A 17826-nucleotide genomic window follows, 5' to 3' on the forward strand; every position below is an offset into this window, starting at 1 on the left:
ACTTCAGTGCTACTGACAGTCTGTTTTTCTGTGCTTAATATGCTTTAGTAAGTGTCTGCAATAAATTAGGAACCAAGCAAAGTCAGATCTGTATGGTCCTGGTTGGATTGTGGTAATATACCAGTTGTGTAAGCAGCAATAATAAAAAAGCAAATTCCCATCTTTTTAGAAAATATACTACTGTAGAAGGGCTGGGCGTTATTACCCAATACCACTATATTTTTAGGCCATCTCACGATACATACATGATGTATATCACAATATTTTTGAAATCTCCAAAAAAGCACTTCATAAATGCCAGGACTGGGTGACAAAATCAAACATCACAATATTTTTGACCAAATAGGCCCAACTTTGATATCGACATTGCAACAACATTGCGAGGATGACTGTTGGACAAAACTTAAGCCATATCACAATGTAACAATATCGAAAATTTAACACTTTATAATGCCTTCCTTTATAGTCTCATATCACCATAACGACACATATTGTATATATTGCCAAGACCTATATTGTAGGTAGTTTTAGTAACTTCCAGCAGCCTCAGCCAGAGACATAATAAAATACATGCATCCAAGTCTTCCACAAATCTAGAAAACACACTAAACAAGGCTGTAACTCAGTTGTGTAGCAGTGAAATTTATGAACTACAGTTAAAGACTTCTATCTTGTATAAAACACAACATGAATGAGTATCTCATACCCTGTGCGATTCACAGTTTTGTGTGTCAAAGTGCTATAAGACACATCAGCTGAGAGAGCGTGTCACTAGTTGTCAGAGAGCCCAGAATTCATAGTGGCTCTCCTCCAGACAATGCTGCATCTTTGTGCAGCAAGGACATCAGATATCAGTCACTTACTACATTTTAATAGCCTACACCTTAATGAAACAATGTACTTTCTATATTTTACATGAAATTACAAGTCATTTGCAAGTCAGTCAAGTTGATTTTAATGACTTAACTTCATCTCTAAAGACCTTGAATCAGCATATCAAAAAATTGATTTTGTAGGTTAGGTTCATGGAGAAAAGGCTAGATAGAAATTCATAATAATGCAGTCACTGCTGGTTGTACTTCATACTTTCCTGAGTTTGAAAGGATAAATAGAGAAAAATAATGACATTTTTCAAAACCTCTCAAATGGAAGAGGTTTAGCAATTGCTAAGTTACGGTTGCTATGGTACAGGATAATTAGAGAGCATGCACATGAGGGTGTGACTCAGCACTATCAGTGTACGAATGGAAGCCAGTGAATAAGCATTAAGAGGATGTGAAATAAAGCATTGTTTATGCAGCTGCTGCCTCCGTCGAGTAAGTAGCCTATGCCAGCATCTCAATTCTATTCCTGTTCTTCAAGACTGTCCAAGGGAGAGGGAAGCAAAAAGACCAGAATCCAGCTTTTATGGATGCTTATATAAATGCAGATGAGAAGTCCAGAGTCCTTAAATCTGTGAAAAAGTGAGCACACCCTGCAGATAAGATGCAGGGGTTTGTGCTTTGAGCTGGGAGAATGCAGTGATCTATTCAAAGCGTTGGTATATTTAGCAGAGATTAAAAGAACCATGTGATGCAACAGTAACACAAATGGTTGAAAGATACACTTTCTGTTTTGTGGTTCTGTAAGGTTCAGTATGAAATTCATTTAAATGAGGGCGACTCAATTCCTACACAGTGGTAGGTAACATTCAAAGATGACTAATTCAGCATTTCTATACATCCAGGCTCTCTCTTACCTTTCACTGTGCTTAAACTCTTCAAGATGAGCATTACAGTCTCATAATATATGTCATGTATATGAAGGCAGACCTCCATTTCCTCAGCTATATATTTTCTTTTCATTTTGGGATGAATATCCTCTCTAACATTACATTTCACTTAATGGTATGTGAGAATTTATGCCCCTGAGGCTTCTTTATGCCAGGGCTATGGAATAACCACACACTGAAAAAGCTGCTCCAAACATCCATCATTCCCTGCTCTGCTATGATCCAGTTTAAACACTACTGGGCTTTGGCAGCAAAGCTGCAGTAAAAGCAACTTGACATTGTACATTGTCACATGATTCCCTGCCTACAATAGTCTCTCTGTGAGAGCTCAGCTTGAGAGGGATAAATCTGACTAAGGACTGTAAATATATAAACAATGTTTCATGACAGATTTTCAAGGAGATAATATTTGAAAGTTTTATTCTTCATCTTCCCCATGTCCCTGTCATGTTATTGACATAAGCTCTGAGGTTTGTGGTAGTTTTGATTTATATCTGTAAATATTCAGGGTCATTCTCAAAAAAAGCACAACGTTCTTAAGCAGGAACAAATGGAGATCTACTGGTGCACGACGCAATCAATAAGCGAGACACAGACTCTCAGTTGAGGTGTTACGGATTTCTTTCTATTTATCTATCTAATTCTGCCAGCAGCAACCAATGCTTCACTGTCAGTCTGCAACTGGAAGGCTACAAAAGAGTAAGCCTCAGCCAGTTCCAGGTCACATGGGGTGAGGCGCTGGACTTCACAAAACTCTCTGAGCAGGACGAGAGAGAAGTGCCAGAGGCGGTGTGGTGCAAAGCCTTGGATTACACCCTGGCAGAGGAGCTAATTAGCCAGTAGTGTGTTTTAAGTCTAGTCTGCTCATGATTTAACTCCTTCATTAATTTGCACTTGCTTGCTTGTATCCTCTGCAGTCACAAGGAACCAAAGTGAAACGGTCTATGGAAATGATGTACAATGGGGCTCATTTATGAAATACTCAGTGATTAAGAGCATTGTCTGCTGCAGCAGGACATAAACTGCTTTCCTCTGAGCACCAAACACTTAATGGTGGGTGTTAGGGGTGGTTAATTGGCCCAATTTCCTGATTCGATTCGATTTCGATTATTGAAGTCTCGATTCGATTACAGACCGATTATCGATTATTAGCGATTATCGATTCGATTACCGACTGATTATCGATTATTAACGATTATCGATATGATTTTCGATTAATGATTATTGATCTTCAATTTATTACAGTTATAAAAACAGAACACAACACTGTGTACCTTCAGTGATCAAATAACACTGATCAATATTTATTGCTCTGGAACAACCAGCTTGCACATTTTACTGTAGCCTTGTAGCTATACTGTACACAGTTATAAAAACACAACACACTGTGTAACTTCAACTTGAGTGATCAAATATTGCTCTGGAACAACCAGCTCGCACACATTTTACTGTAGCCTTGTAGCTATACTGTACACAGTTATGAAAACACAACACACTGTGTAACTTCAACTTGAGTGATCAAATACTGATCAATTATTGCTCTGGAACAACCAGCTCACACACATTTTACTGTAGCCTTGTAGCTATACTGTACACAGTTATGAAAACACAACACACTGTGTAACTTCAACTTGAGTGATCAAATACTGATCAATTATTGCTCTGGAACAACCAGCTCGCACACATTTTACTGTAGCCGTAACTATACTGTACACAGTTATAAAAAAAAAACAGAACACGCTGTGTAACTTTCAACTTGAGTGATCAAAAAAACTGAACAATATTCATTGCTCTGGAACAACCAGATTCTTATGGAGGAAGACCAGCTGGTCCACATGTTATCGCCACTCTGTCAGCAGAATTGATGGACTCTTGCACGGAAAACTTGATCTCCTTGTAAAGATTTGGGATCGATTTAAGTGTGAAAAAGCTCCGGGATGGAATAACATATCTTGGCCCCAGACTATGGACCAAATAGCGGAAGCCCGTATTTTCCACCACGCTGTATGGTCTCATATCCTTCGCTATGAAGTAAGATATACACTTGGTGATTTTCTTTGCTCGCTCCGAGCCGGGCGCAAGCTTAGCCAGCTCGTGGAGAGTGCGCTGGTTTGGTGGGATGACGGGCTTCGGGCGCTCGTTCTCAGCCCTGGCTGCCTCCCCTGGATGAAAGCGCGACACATGAGCCCTCATGTTGCTAGTATTGCCGCAGTACTTTAGCTTAGTGTGGCAAAGCTTGCAGACAACATACATTCTGTCGATATCTTTTGAAGACTTCCCATGAAAACCAAAATGTATCCACACACTTGCTTTAAACCCAGGTGGAGCTGGGTGGATTAGTTGGTCGCCGGTTGTTGTTTTTTCTCCCTCCATTTTTCAGCCGTCGCACCAGCACCTCGCTCACCTCGGTTAGCACCTGGTTAGCGTTAGCGCCGACACACTTCCTCGCTGGCTCAGTTACACAGCATCTTGTTATGACAAACAGTTAACAGCTCCACCTTGTGGTTAAATCCTGTATGACAGCCAGTGACAGGAGGACTCGCCGTTGTAACAGTATTACATTTTGAAAAATATTAATAATCGATTTTTGGAAAATTCATAATCGATTCATAATCGGTCATTTCATAATCGCGATTAATCGATTATCGATTTTTTCCACCACCCCTAGTGGGTGTCTGTATATTTTACAAGGAGTGAAACCAAGTAATAGGAAAAAATGACACAATTACAGATCACAATCAAATTTAAATAAGCTTATTCTTTACATGTGCAGGTTTGGTTGCAGAGCTGAAACAACCAACCTTCAACATAGTGAGACATTTTAACAAGAAGTTCAGGTCCAATTATTGACTGAACAGATGTTGTAGTCTATTTCAGGGCATGGTTGTCATGTCAACCAACGGAAACTCAGAAAAACTCATCCATTTCACTTTTCAGGCAGACACTTATTGAAGGACAAACTAATAAGCTTTTGAGATGTAATGCATTACTGTTCCCCAGCAGAGGCCTGTTTTTAACGCTTTTTTTCCCCTGGAACAAGTCTGATGAAATCAAAAACAGGATCAGGACAATGCATGTGTGTCTATTTATAAATGGATTCAGCTCCAGCCTTTCAGAATGTATCTGGACTTGTTTGACCGTGCTGGGAGGAAAAGATGGGCTGATGACCGCAGTTATTGCAGGTCAATTAGCCAGGGATTTTTGCAGTCATGGGCACTGAGTTCAGCACAACATCAGTTATGATGTTCAGTGACGGCTGCCAGTGCAGCTGTCACACTGAGTACCAGCGCAGTTCAGGTGGCCACGGGCTGGCCATGGCTGACTGCTACAAAACATTACATTTTACAAACAACACTATCACACCTCACTAAAAGGTCATTTAAAATAGATAAAACCAGGTGGCATAAAAGCAAATGCATCAAAGATGGACGTGGCCGTTTGCTGTTGTTCACATACTGTCAAGGGGGCGTAACTTAATGTTTAAAATAAAGTACACATTTATGTAAATGATTGCTCTGTGTAACGTTTAATTCAAATTGTTACCTCTATCCTGATCACATATTCATAGGACCACTCAGCACACTATAAAGTATTTACGTTAAGTCCCTTTGTAAGGCATTGTACATACTGAAGCACTTCAAGTACGTTGCACTGCCTGGGGCAAGAGCAGAAGCAGGAGGCCCTCTGCAGATGCCACCAACTCACTGATTACCAAAGTCCAGAAAAATAAAAAATAAAAAAATCACTGCTGCCACCAGAAACAGTGTGTGTGCTCTTCATTTTGCTGCACACCTATTACTTTGCACTCTGTCAGTCTGGGCAGAATCTATAGGGCAACAAAAATTACCCGCACGTAGATGTTTGAGTGTTTCTCTGAAGCGTTTAAGGCTTGATGTATGCTATTATAAAAGCAGTGTGACGGCGGCTGCATTGTCAGCACTCTGCTGTCGACTAGCTGATGGGGGCTGGGGGCTGTTTGAGAGCTGGCTGACTGAGGATATGACAAGATAAAGAATATTAAATTACACACTTCCAACAATAATTACATTTTAAATTAAGCATCTACGTATTAAGGGATATTGGTTAATTTTTTAATGATTCTCTTGGGAGAACTCATACTTGTCTTTTCACTCTATTGGCACCATAATTACAACAGCTCTATATGCGATTTGTGTTTTGTGCCATTTTTCAGTTGATGGACAAAATAAAAACAAACCACATTTCCAAAAGGACCAAGTTGCTGCAAGGGAAGTTCTGCATGAATTTCCTTATCCTCTTGCATGACAGGCAGACATGGTATCATCTTGTCTGTCATATCATGCGCAAAAAAATCCCATTGGTTGCTTTGAAATTGAAGTTGTGTCTGCAGCATCCTCCACAAACCACTGTGAAGTAGTTCTAATGAGGCTGAATCATCTTGTAATATATGACTTCATCCTAAGCCTATTTCTGTGTGACGGAATCAATCTCCAGAAAAAACAGGCTAGGAGTGTCGGTGTGTCTGTGTGTGTGTGAGTGATGACATGACAAGTTCACTCAACCCCTTAGACGAATTTAATAGTACCCCCTTCCTCTACGTTCATACTGAACTGTCGTCCATATTACACAGCCTTCGAGGAACTCGGAGCAATCAAGGCGAGAAAAGCAGACACTCCTGAGGCACTGTTCCAAAGCAGAGCCTCATTTTTCTGTTGTTCTGCCGCCCGCTTCATCACAAATACAGACGGACAATCATCCTGATTCACTCACGCTGGAGACAGTTACTAGAGGGGAGTAAATGTACAAATCCAAATTTAATGTTGTGGATGTTTTTTTTTTAGGCGAGATAAATACTCCCCGACTGATAAATACAGCTTCTCAAGTGTGCATGATGACTGAAATCAGGCGTGAAGAAGAGTACCAGGTCGCACTGTGAGGCTGAGCCGAGTTCATGGCACCATCACCACGAGAAATTATTTAACATCACTTTTAATTAAGTCACAGCAGCTCATTACAATGGAAGGTTGATTTACTCATTGCATTTAGAGTTGGTTCAGTTCAACTGCGTTTAGGCCCGTGTCCATTCAGGCTCACCCCCACGCTCAGTGTTGTCTCTAAACGCCCATGAACGCTACAACATACATGACAGCAGTAATATGGGAACTGACAGCAGAATAGGGATAGCACCAGCCTTTATGATGCATTAGTCTAAATGACCTCCAAAGGGATAGTAAAGGCAGCTGAAGCATCTTGTGCATGCATTGTTTTCCTGAAGGTTAAACTTGCCCTTCATGGATTTAATTCATTCTTAATGCACCAGCCAGGTCCTACGAAATGTTGTTGGGTAAGGAAGATACGTGCTTCTCTCAAAAGAAGTGAGAAACGTTTCTCAGCACGAATTCATTAGTGCTGTAGTTTGACACTGGAGGAGAAGTGAAAAAACAAGTGTGTTGTGGTCGGAGATATGAATCATCGTATGTTTTTTTTCCTTTAGCTTTACAACCTGGGGTCAACTCCCAGCTTGTACCAGAAGTATTTCATCATACCTGAGGCTGAACTTTTTTACTTACACTGACCAAAACCTGACATTTACCTCAGCCAAGCTGTTGATGCTAGACCATATTATGATCTAGAGTTTGAGAAATTTCTCAATTCTAAGATACATCACAATGCGGATGTGAAAGATTTTGCTGTGCTGCAGTAACAGAGCATAACTGAGAGTTTGCAGCCTACACAAATTAATAGCCTTCTAATACTGATTTTTGATTTTTCGGCCCTAGATGGACAATAAGGTTGTTAAGTTATGTTGCAACATCACTCTCTTGCATTGAATTGTGGGCGAGCATTAGGCTAACATTACTTTTAATATGTTGGGAGATGTGCGGATGGGGGCAGAGATTAGCAGCAAGTGATTATAAATGCACCACATTTTTTAAAACATATGGCCACATTTTGGATTTTACGAACTGGGAAAAACAAACTGGAAAAGATGCTAAGAGAGGTGTGTGCAGCACAGTCATGATTGTGATTTTTGCCACATTCAGGACGTGCCCTGTCTTAGAGCTGCTACGTGAAAATAATATTTTTGTAAATTAGAAGCAGTTGTAATGTAATGCACTGCAGAAGGATTTATGATTTTTTCTTGCAGTGTGTGTGTGTGTGTGTGTGTGTGTGTGTGTGTGTGTGTGTGTGTGTGTGTGTGTGTGTGTGTGTGTGTGTGTGTGATCATGGCAGAATGTGGTCCTGGAGACACCTTTTGTAGCGGGAACTAACATGAATGCGATATTCTGTATTTTTCTTGTTACTGGATGAAGACCCAAAAAAACAGTAAATTGTACTAACAAACCTCTGAAGCCAAAGCCTGATAGACAATTTTCCTTGTCACCATAGACCTCGACTGTTGTCCAAAAGTGATTAAAAACACATCAATGAGCCACACTGTCTCACTCAGTAACATGTTCCTTCATTATGGTGACCATTCGAGTCAATCCCATGTACTCACTAGTGTACCCAATCTGTGTTTTAAAATGGTCCCCAACAAAAGCCGTTTTAAAAAAAGAAACAATATATTGTGAAATTAGCTTAAAAATAAAGTGAATTATTCTCTATTCAAAATTTGGTGGACTATGAGCTAATACTCACATAACAGTACATGACACACAGATGGAAATAACTCATCCAATTTGCTTTGTTGCCACAATCCAATTTGTGGTGGAGGAACAGTATCTTTATATAATTCCTGTCCATGAGAAGTAAGAGGTTGTGCTCATTTCACAGATTTTACGACTCTTTGGGAAGCATCGGCATTTAGCTCATTAAATATTGAAATAGACATAACACGTTAACTCCCCACCTGAGGGCTGCATTAGCCACTTGCATTTGGAAGCAGATCATTTAGGCCAACACAGCAAAATAACTGCTTATATAGTTGGCAGGGAAAGCGCTCTTAGTGGGGTAAAAATACAGAATAAACAATTCCACCAGTGTAGAGGGACACGTTCCACAGCAGATAAAAGTTGAGAACTGAGGAGGGATTATTAAGTGAATAATAAGCTGGGCGCTTTGTTGCTGGAGTTATTGTGGCAGGTCTCGTTTATGATAATTAACATGACACCAGCAGTACACTGCATCATAGGGAATGAAACAGACCAATTAGTGATCTGTATCTTCACTATCCCTCACCCCTAATTCTAGCTCTATCAGAAATAATGCTAGACTAATAAATTGGCTGTCATGCATGTTCCTGGCTGAATGATACAATTTTCACAGGTAACCATGGTGACAGAGGCAACTGGACGATTGGTAAGTCATCTCTTTCTGAGAAATCCCCCCCCTCCCGCTATAGTTATAACTACACTACACGCTGGTCTTTTCATCTGCACTGTGTACTTTATTAGATAGCCTTCGCTCCCTGTCTACAAAGCAGATTTGGTCCCGCTGTGTATTGTGGCCTTTGTTTCACCACCAGCCAACTCGCTGCCCCTGAGCAAACACACATTTTTGTGGTCTAACCAACTCTCGCTGTAATTAGCCACAAATCACTGAGAGCATTTGAAAATCATCACTAACCTTACCTATAAAGAACACCAATAAAAATGAGCAGGTCTTCGATTAAAGCATTTAAAGTCCATATGTAGAGTGGGGCAGTGGAGTACATTAAGTGATTGTACTGGATTTCTATTGACATTACGCTATGAAGAGAGAGAAATGCACACACACCCACACTATTCTGCAACCATGAACTATGGTGTCCATGGTTATTTTGCTAAATTACTCCATTATGTAGAGCCAGGCTCTAAAAACAAATCTCAATCAAAGTATTTGTTTGCTTTACTTTTTTTACTTTTCAAGATCCAGAAAAACATCTCTGCCTTAAAAGGAACACAAATCATTCAAAACTCTATATAAATACTTTTACAATGTGTTTTTGAGCATTGTAAGGACATCATTTTTATGTGCTTTTTCGGCACAAAATACCTAACCAAGAAAAATAAGAGCACTATCAATATAATCAATTCGGTCGAAAAGCATGTTTCCCGGCACCATATAAATAAATAACCTTCACTCTGGCTCCCTTTCAAAGCTCTCTGAAATCCTCTTGACCCGTCAAATCTGTGTACAGTATGTGTGAGACGCTTACTTAACAAATAACCGTGCTGCTTCACAGCCTGTTACCACAGAGGGAGACATGTAGGACACATTCCCCTCAATCTTCAAATGCGGAGAATATGTCTGGCTATTTGATTAATGCTGCAGCTGGGAGCGAGATCTAATTGTGAAAGCAGGATAAACACTTAGTCGGAGAAAGGAAACGGTGCAAATCAGACCACTCCCTGGAGTATTGAGGAAGGAAATTGGTTTAAGGATGAGACACAGGCTTGCGTACCAATGCAGAGCCCTGTCACCCCTCTCTTACTTTCTCTATCTAACCTTCTCCACCCCTACTGCAGCACCTTTGATTCAAATTTCCACAAAAAATTGGGAATGTGACACAGCTCTTTTTTATGTTTCCTCCCCTCTGTATTAGCTATGCTTGTCCTGCGAGCACAAAGTCAGATCCTTGGATCTGATTGTAACTGATGACTTGAGAAGATATAAATCACATATGAATTGCAGCCCTGAGATGTCAGCCATTAAAATACAGTGCAGGGTACCCGGAATACATATGAGATGATTGGTAGTCTGCAATGCTGTATGACACTACTGGATTGCCTTATGCAAAGGTGTTCTACTGAATGTTTAATAGCTGGGTCTGTTTAAATAACTGTCAGGATATATTTCAAGTAAAGCAACTGAGGGTATCATTGGGGGAATCTGAAGACCTAGAATAAGGATTATATGTACATTTAAAGCAGTTCTTCCTCAGGGTTTTAGAAATCACCTCCAGACAAGAGCTGATCGAACAGAGAAACTGGATTTAGGTGTTTGCAAATAATCGGCTGCCCTGAGACAACACCCTGCCAAGGGGGAAAACCTGATAGCCACAAATCACTCGAGCCAAAAGTCAATTAAAGAGCAAGCTAAAAAGCATTTTACATCTAATTACATCACACAAATTGTCCCGGACAGCGCAAACATGTTCACCACAGCCATTTATTTGCAATACAATGACAGCAGCCCTCACTCTGAGGCTTACAGTATTAAGCTTTTTTTCCCAAGCTTGCGTTGTGAAAGGAGTTTTTAACATAATTACCTATGTCTGTGCCACTGCTGATTCTATTACTTTTTACTGCCTTTTTTGTCATTCCTTGGGAGCTGATTATAAAAGTGACTTTAAATGAAAAGATAGTGCTCTTTTTAATGCTGGCACCATTTCACTGGATTACATAGCATCCAACTCTACAGCGTTTCAGACTCACAAGCCCTAGGCCTGCACTCACATTAGAAAGAGATGATTTTAGGATATGGATTTTATGTAACTGGTCTTAGAAGCCATGCCATGAAAAGGTGGGAAGGTATGAAATTGTGTTTAGTGAGACAGGGGCTCTTTATGATGAGAAAACCAATTGATTTTATGGCTAGATGAGGTGTAATTTACTTTGGAACCATGATTTGCAACCTGGGATCAATGTTTCATTTTTATAATAATCACAAATATTAATTTTCAATATATAAAACACAACATTAAACATCTAATTTTAATCAAATTTCATTACTCCACCACTCAGTCACTGGTTTACCACCATAACCAGTCCTGACAGGCTGGATGGCAGTGCTGCATGTATTGCTGATCTCCTTCTTGTCTTGGACCAAAGTGGCTCGCCATTGGGTGACTCATGCCTATAAAAATACTGGCCCTAAGACTTAGCAGTCACAATAAAAATTTCCGACCAGCCAGCAGGGGAGGATTTTTACACTTTATGAGATGAACGCTGAGGAGATTGAAAGCCCCCATACCTCATCACTAATTACAGTTCTACGAAGAAAAGCTAAATGAAATCCTCCAAAGGACAATACTTCCATTAAACATGATAAGTGGGTTACTGTGCTACTATAAACTTGACACGACCAGGCCAATATACAATTCAGTACCTTACAACAGTTACCATTTCTCCTTCTGGCCCTTAGGTAATTAATGTTCTCCCAAACTCCCAGCTCTCAGCCTGCAGCTGTGGCTTCAGGGGACTTCTGGAACCTTTTTCCTCCAGACTGCCTCCGGCAAGAAAAAAAATATATTAATGTGAAGATGTCATTATTAATGATGCCCTGAAAAGGTTAAGCTCATAAGGTCAGGGGAACTGATGGAAGACCTTCAGATTGGATTAAAATACATCCCAATTACAGCTAAGTTTCTACTCCTCCCAGTTACCTCTGGTGTTTGCTTAATAGAGAAAAGACATTTCATTGTGTGTGCAGCGACTGTTAAGTGACTCATCTGCATAAACAGTCTATGATCCAATACCTCATTTGGTTTGATATTGTGCATCTGAAACTTGTCAAATGATTCCATTACAAAGGAGCTCAGCACAACAAAATAAAAAACTGGAGAGCATTAAAAGTCCAAAATAAGAACAACAGTCTCCCTGGGTGTCTTGCAGAACCCACCAGACTCTTGGATTCTGTTTACAGCTATTGACATTTAGGAAGGACCAGCTTATTTGGCATTATGGCATCTGTATGGTGTAGTTCACTGGTCCTTTCAACCAGTCATATTTAACATTTATACTCCAACACAGCAAAGTCCATCTATCTGAGATGTCCACCGTGACACTGATAGATTGTCAATCCAGCAGCTGCTGTTTATTGCCAATCCGCTCTCACTTGGTTCACGGCTAATACTTCAGAAATCCTCTCTATTCCTGTGTTCATGTACAGCATAGTACGACAGCTATAAGCCCACCCTACCCCTTTCTCAACAACCTGCTCTGCCTCCACTCCCTCCCTGCCTCCCCCCAGCTGAGGTCCTCTAATTTTAAAATAATAGGAATCTCGGAGAAAACTTACCTTATTGATTAAACTGTCACACTTGACCACTGTGATTGATAAAACTTCATTCAAACATGTCATGCGACGACAGCAGTTTGAGTGACACAGCAAAACATAAATGGGAAGGGGGGGTTAGCAGCAGGGGGGGGGTTGACATGAGGGGCTGTCACCTTTGCATCGTATCTGCATTCAAATGCCTCACACGGCCACACTGTATTGTTTTACTCACAAGGCCGCAGAAGATTTAGGTCTCCTGTCTGACCGATGTCCTCTTATTATCTGTCAAGACTCGACTGGTCTCTGGAGACCAGCTGTATTTACAGAGATGTGTTCGTCTGCAGGGACAACTGCAGTGGCTTCTGGCTTAAACATGAGGTGAGGCTTAGAGTCCGTAAGCCTATAGCCACATACCACTATGCATACAATTCTGACATGCCTCAGACAACTTCAGCGCTAATCGTTTTTTATATGACAACCATTTTATTGTCATGAGTGGAAGTCTCGCTTAATAGAGCACAAATTTTTCTTAACAGCTGTGATGGGAGAAATGAAGCACTAAACCATTCTGAGGCAATGGCCTGAAAATCTGTCCTGTTGTTATAAACTGAGTCAAATAATAACTGTAACACCAGGTCTTGCTAATATGCATTGCCATTCCCACTAGATGGGCACTGCAATGTATGGCTTCACACTTGCTCGATGGCATCAGTGAAGTGAGAGGTTTTTGTGCTGTTCTGTTAGGTGCAGCTGTATAAAAGTTTTCAGATCATTCCACATAAGTCAGCTACGGGTGGGCCATATAGAAAAACTCTCTATTGCAGTATATGTAATTTTATATTGCAGAATCAATATATATCGTAATATAGTACATTCTATAGAAAATCAATAGAGAAATTGTTTATGGATAAAATATGAGACATGAATGTCTGTTTTATGGCTGATCCAGTGAATTAAATTGCAACAACACATAAAAATCCAACACGATCGCAATACAAGTCTGCTCAGTCATTTGGAAAATTGTTCTCAATGGCCTAATATTCCCTCAGATGTTAAAGAGACAACGGGTATAAACAAAAACTAACAAACAAGGTATTAACGTTAACTATTGTGACTGTAAACACTACTTATATTGGCTTCAGACAAAAATAAAGATAGACTTTGGATTTTTCTTAAATAATACTTAATTTTTTAATTGTACAAAATGCAGATTCATAAATTAGAATGACATGCCTTGGAGTAGGGCTGCCCGATAAATCGAATTTTCATCGTCATCGCGATATGAACATGTGCGATAAACACATCGCAAAAGACTGCCTGACACGCGATGAATAAGAAAAATCATTTTGTTTACATGCGCCATGCATGCACCGTGAGCATGCCAACATTTAGCCTATCAGACGGAGCCCTGTTTACAAGGGCCAATCAGATGAAGCCCCAGCTAGCCGTTAGCTACCCTGACAAAATTAATCGGCATCAGTTTGGTGGTGATTGCCAGGTTATGATGGCTGAGGGAGGAGAAAAAAGCGATGAAAATGGTCGACGAAGGCCTTGTGGTGAAAAGAAACAGCACTTCTGCTATATGAACTTATTTTGGATTCAGGAGAGACGACGTTGTAACGTGGGCTGGTGAAGGGGAAGGTGATGGTCCACTTTAGTGCGGTTGCTCTGGTTACTCAAGAGACGGCAGGCAACATGTGGGGGTTTCCGCACGGCACTTTATTTCATAACACTGACCGCACCATGCCAGGTCTCTACGGCACTAATGTTACAGGCATACATGCAAATGAACACAGGCCGAGGTTCTTCTACCAACACTTCACAAAATAAAGACAAAATAAAAAGGGAAGTCTTCGCTCTGTTAGCGGTATCCTTTCTCATGCGGAGCGGAAGTACACCTGCTCTTCTTCATCGTACAGGTTACATTACCCACTAAACAAAAGGAGGCGCCACCTAGTGCCGCTACATTAAATAACTGACTGTTACAACGTGTTACAATGACAGGTACTGTGTGAGCACATCAGCACATCTGGGAATGTGGTAACAACCTAACAAAGTTAACATGCTGGTTTTCTTGGCCAAGAACTTGTGTTAAGGGAATAACTAAGGTTGTAACTTGCCCTAACGGGTAGATATTTTTTCCTGATTTTATTTTCTCTTGATTTAGTGGGCTGGCCCTACTCTATTTCAGTTTTGTCCCTCATACTACAGATCTCTGCACCTTGTTAGGCAGAGTCAAGGGCCTTGATGATTGTGATGAGAGACATTACAGTTAATTTAAAGTGCCATGTTTAATTTATATTTATTTAATTATTTAAGTTGTTTCCCCCTGGATGTTTTATTTATTTCAACTCTGCATGGTAAGAGATGTTTTGGTTGAGTTTACAAGAAAATAGTTTAAAGGGAGCAGGGGAAATTAAACTTTTATTTCATATAGGTATAATGTCTTATTTAAATTAATGTTCTGCTTAATTGGTTGGGTATTCATGTGCAGTTTGTTCAATAAAAGCATGTTCGAAATAATTTATTTCATTCTTTATTCAGTGGGCATTGGCTATTCAATGTTTCGGGTCTATGTTAGCAGTGTACCTATTAATGCGGAAACACTATTGTTAACTGTATAGTTAATAATATGCAAACTTCAATATTTGTTTATTTATCGCAAGTTATATCGTCATCGCAATATTGAACAGTGTTATCGCACATCGCAGATTTTCCTCATATCGTGCAGGCCTACCTTGGAGTCAAGTATAATCTATCCATTACTTTCTTGATTAATCTATTAACTAATCAATAAAATGTCAGAATATAAGCCATCAGTTTCCCAGAGTTTATGCTTGTAGATTGCTTGTATTGTTCATCCAACAACAGTGGTCCAACAAGTCAGGAACAGTGAAGTTTTAAATAATTCATTATCAAAATAGGCGCTGACTAATTTTATGTCTATTGATTAATCGATTTACCTGATCTGACTAATAATTTCAGTGACAACAATTAATAGTAATCAGCACCACAGCAGACTGGACAGCAGGTTCACTATAAGCCTACAGTTAAACAGGAACAACAGTGGTAAACATATACATGTAGTCTCAGGCTATATTCATCTGAGAATGATTATTCTGGCATGGTTAAGTGTGAAATTACCTAAAGTATGTAATGTGATATGAATCTATATTGTAAGCATGACAGTAACTGTGGTCTCACCATTGAGGGTCGGACTCACACTGGTACGGACAAAGACAGCAACACCGGACAGCTCCAGTGAAAATAATTAACAAAAGAATGCAACTTTTTTCAAAGGAAGGCAAAAACTATTGCAAAGGTTATTCTAAACTTTTCCTACATCCTAGAGGGACTCCAAAAAGCAAGGACATTATTTCAAATTGTATGCAAACAGTTATGTAAGTCATTGCAATGCAATGTAAAATCATACTAAAAATTCCAACTGTGACCTCCAGAGGTTGAAAATGTTACTTTATGGAGAGATACACTGTGCGGTAAGGCAGGCACTGATGGACCAGACCACAACAGCAAAGATGAGGTGTGGGTGTCTTTGCTTTACAACATTTTGTCTGAATTGTTTCATAACATTATACACAAATTTCAATTCCTATGACTTTTCATTGTACAATGAAGTTTGTTTCCTCGGGTCTAGCTGTGTATGGTCGAGTGAAAGTAATTGTGACTTTTGATAAATCAGGTCACTTTTTTTTACTTGTTTGTTTTGTTTTCTTCATGCACTACAACACTCTGTCAACCCATGTCAAAGGCTACATCAACACACTGGGTTCACTGAAATGTGAGATTTATTATTAGCATTAACTGACGTGTCAGGCCTTTACAGTTCAAACTGTACTGCTTCTTTCCAAAGAGAGAGACTAGTTCAAACCACCCTGGATATATTAACGTTGGAGGGAGCTGGTTTGCTCCTAACATGGCCACTCATAATAGGCAGTTAGGGCCCGATTTACACAGAGATGAAGTGGAAGAATTATATTTGAAAATTAAATTCATGATAATGAATATGGGTAATACTGAATGGGTCATTATGGGACTCCAGCCCTACAATGAATTTTGGGTACAAGTCTAAATACCACTGTGAAATGTAAGGCCCATGCTGACTAGGTCTGCCAAGGCAGTTTGTTTTCAACTATTTCCTTCTTTTTTCAGTCAACAGTGTGTGCATGGTACCACATACTGATTCGTTTTATAAAGCACAAGTTCAGTGAAGATGTCAGCGCTTGGTGTCAGTGACATTTCTGGAGGGAGGAGGGTAGTTTCAACTTTGTGCGGTGGTGCAAATAGTGTTCAGATAGTAGCAACATAACAAACAAAAAATTGTGGACTGTGAACGAGTCCAGCATTCAAAACTTTTTACTTGAAGCCACACTGACTAAAACACTGCATCCTAACACGTGCATCTGAAAACAGCACCCCACTCCGTGTCACAACTGCATGAGAAACAAGATTTATAGATCAGCTTCAAGGCTGCTGAACAAGGACGAACAGCCAGACTTCAAGGCCATCAGGGGTACTGACAACAAAGCTGAACGCATACACAAAACCTTACTAAGAGCCGAAGCATCAACAGCAGGCAGCAACATCCATGTTGAACACAAAACATGCAAAATCACACATTAACATGTGTGCAATGTGCAAAAACACGACAGAAGCACAATAAAACCAGTGGCAAAAATGAAAATAAATAAAGTTTGACTTACCATTGACAGTGCTGAGGATAGCGAGCAGGTGTTGAACATCCTTCCAGTCATAAGTGAACTAGCAGGTAATGTTTCTCTCAAAGGTCAGCTGGACCCCCGGCTATGCCACTGGCTGGTCCTTCACGGTGTAAAGCATCCCTTACTGATGTTCAGTGGGGAGGTTTTTAAGTTTAAAACAGAAGTTCATAGCAGGAATTGGAGGTGTTGCTAGTCTGTTGTTTGTTTGTTTCTTTGACTGGGTTTACATAAGGTCGGCTGGGTCCACTGATGTCCACAGAGTAGCCATTCTCCCACAGGGGTACTCCGGACCAGACAGTCTCTATCCTTGTATAAGGCACTCACACTTTAAGGCAGTAACACTTTGAAAACGGACTACTTAGCTGTGACCAGCGGCAGAAACAGGCGGGGCGGGGGTCGGGCGGCTGACATGTC

The 17826-nt window shown here is 40.2% G+C and overlaps 1 protein-coding gene across 2 annotated transcripts in view; it reads right to left on the reverse strand.

Annotated features, from left to right (window-relative positions):
* The window catches only part of sncb (synuclein, beta), a 256495-nt gene extending 239064 nt beyond the window's left edge, over window positions 1-17431 (reverse strand). The window contains exon 1 of one of the 2 annotated variants that reach the window (XM_073487387.1): window positions 17395-17431. The gene's annotated coding sequence lies outside the window, so the exon portion shown is untranslated. The remainder of the gene's footprint in view (window positions 1-17394) is intronic. The other variant, XM_073487389.1, reaches the window with a different exon arrangement.
* Between the last annotated feature and the right edge of the window lie 395 nt (window positions 17432-17826).

This window comes from Pagrus major, chromosome 18 (assembly GCF_040436345.1).
Source record: "Pagrus major chromosome 18, Pma_NU_1.0".
NCBI classification, from domain to species: Eukaryota; Metazoa; Chordata; class Actinopteri; order Spariformes; family Sparidae; genus Pagrus; species Pagrus major.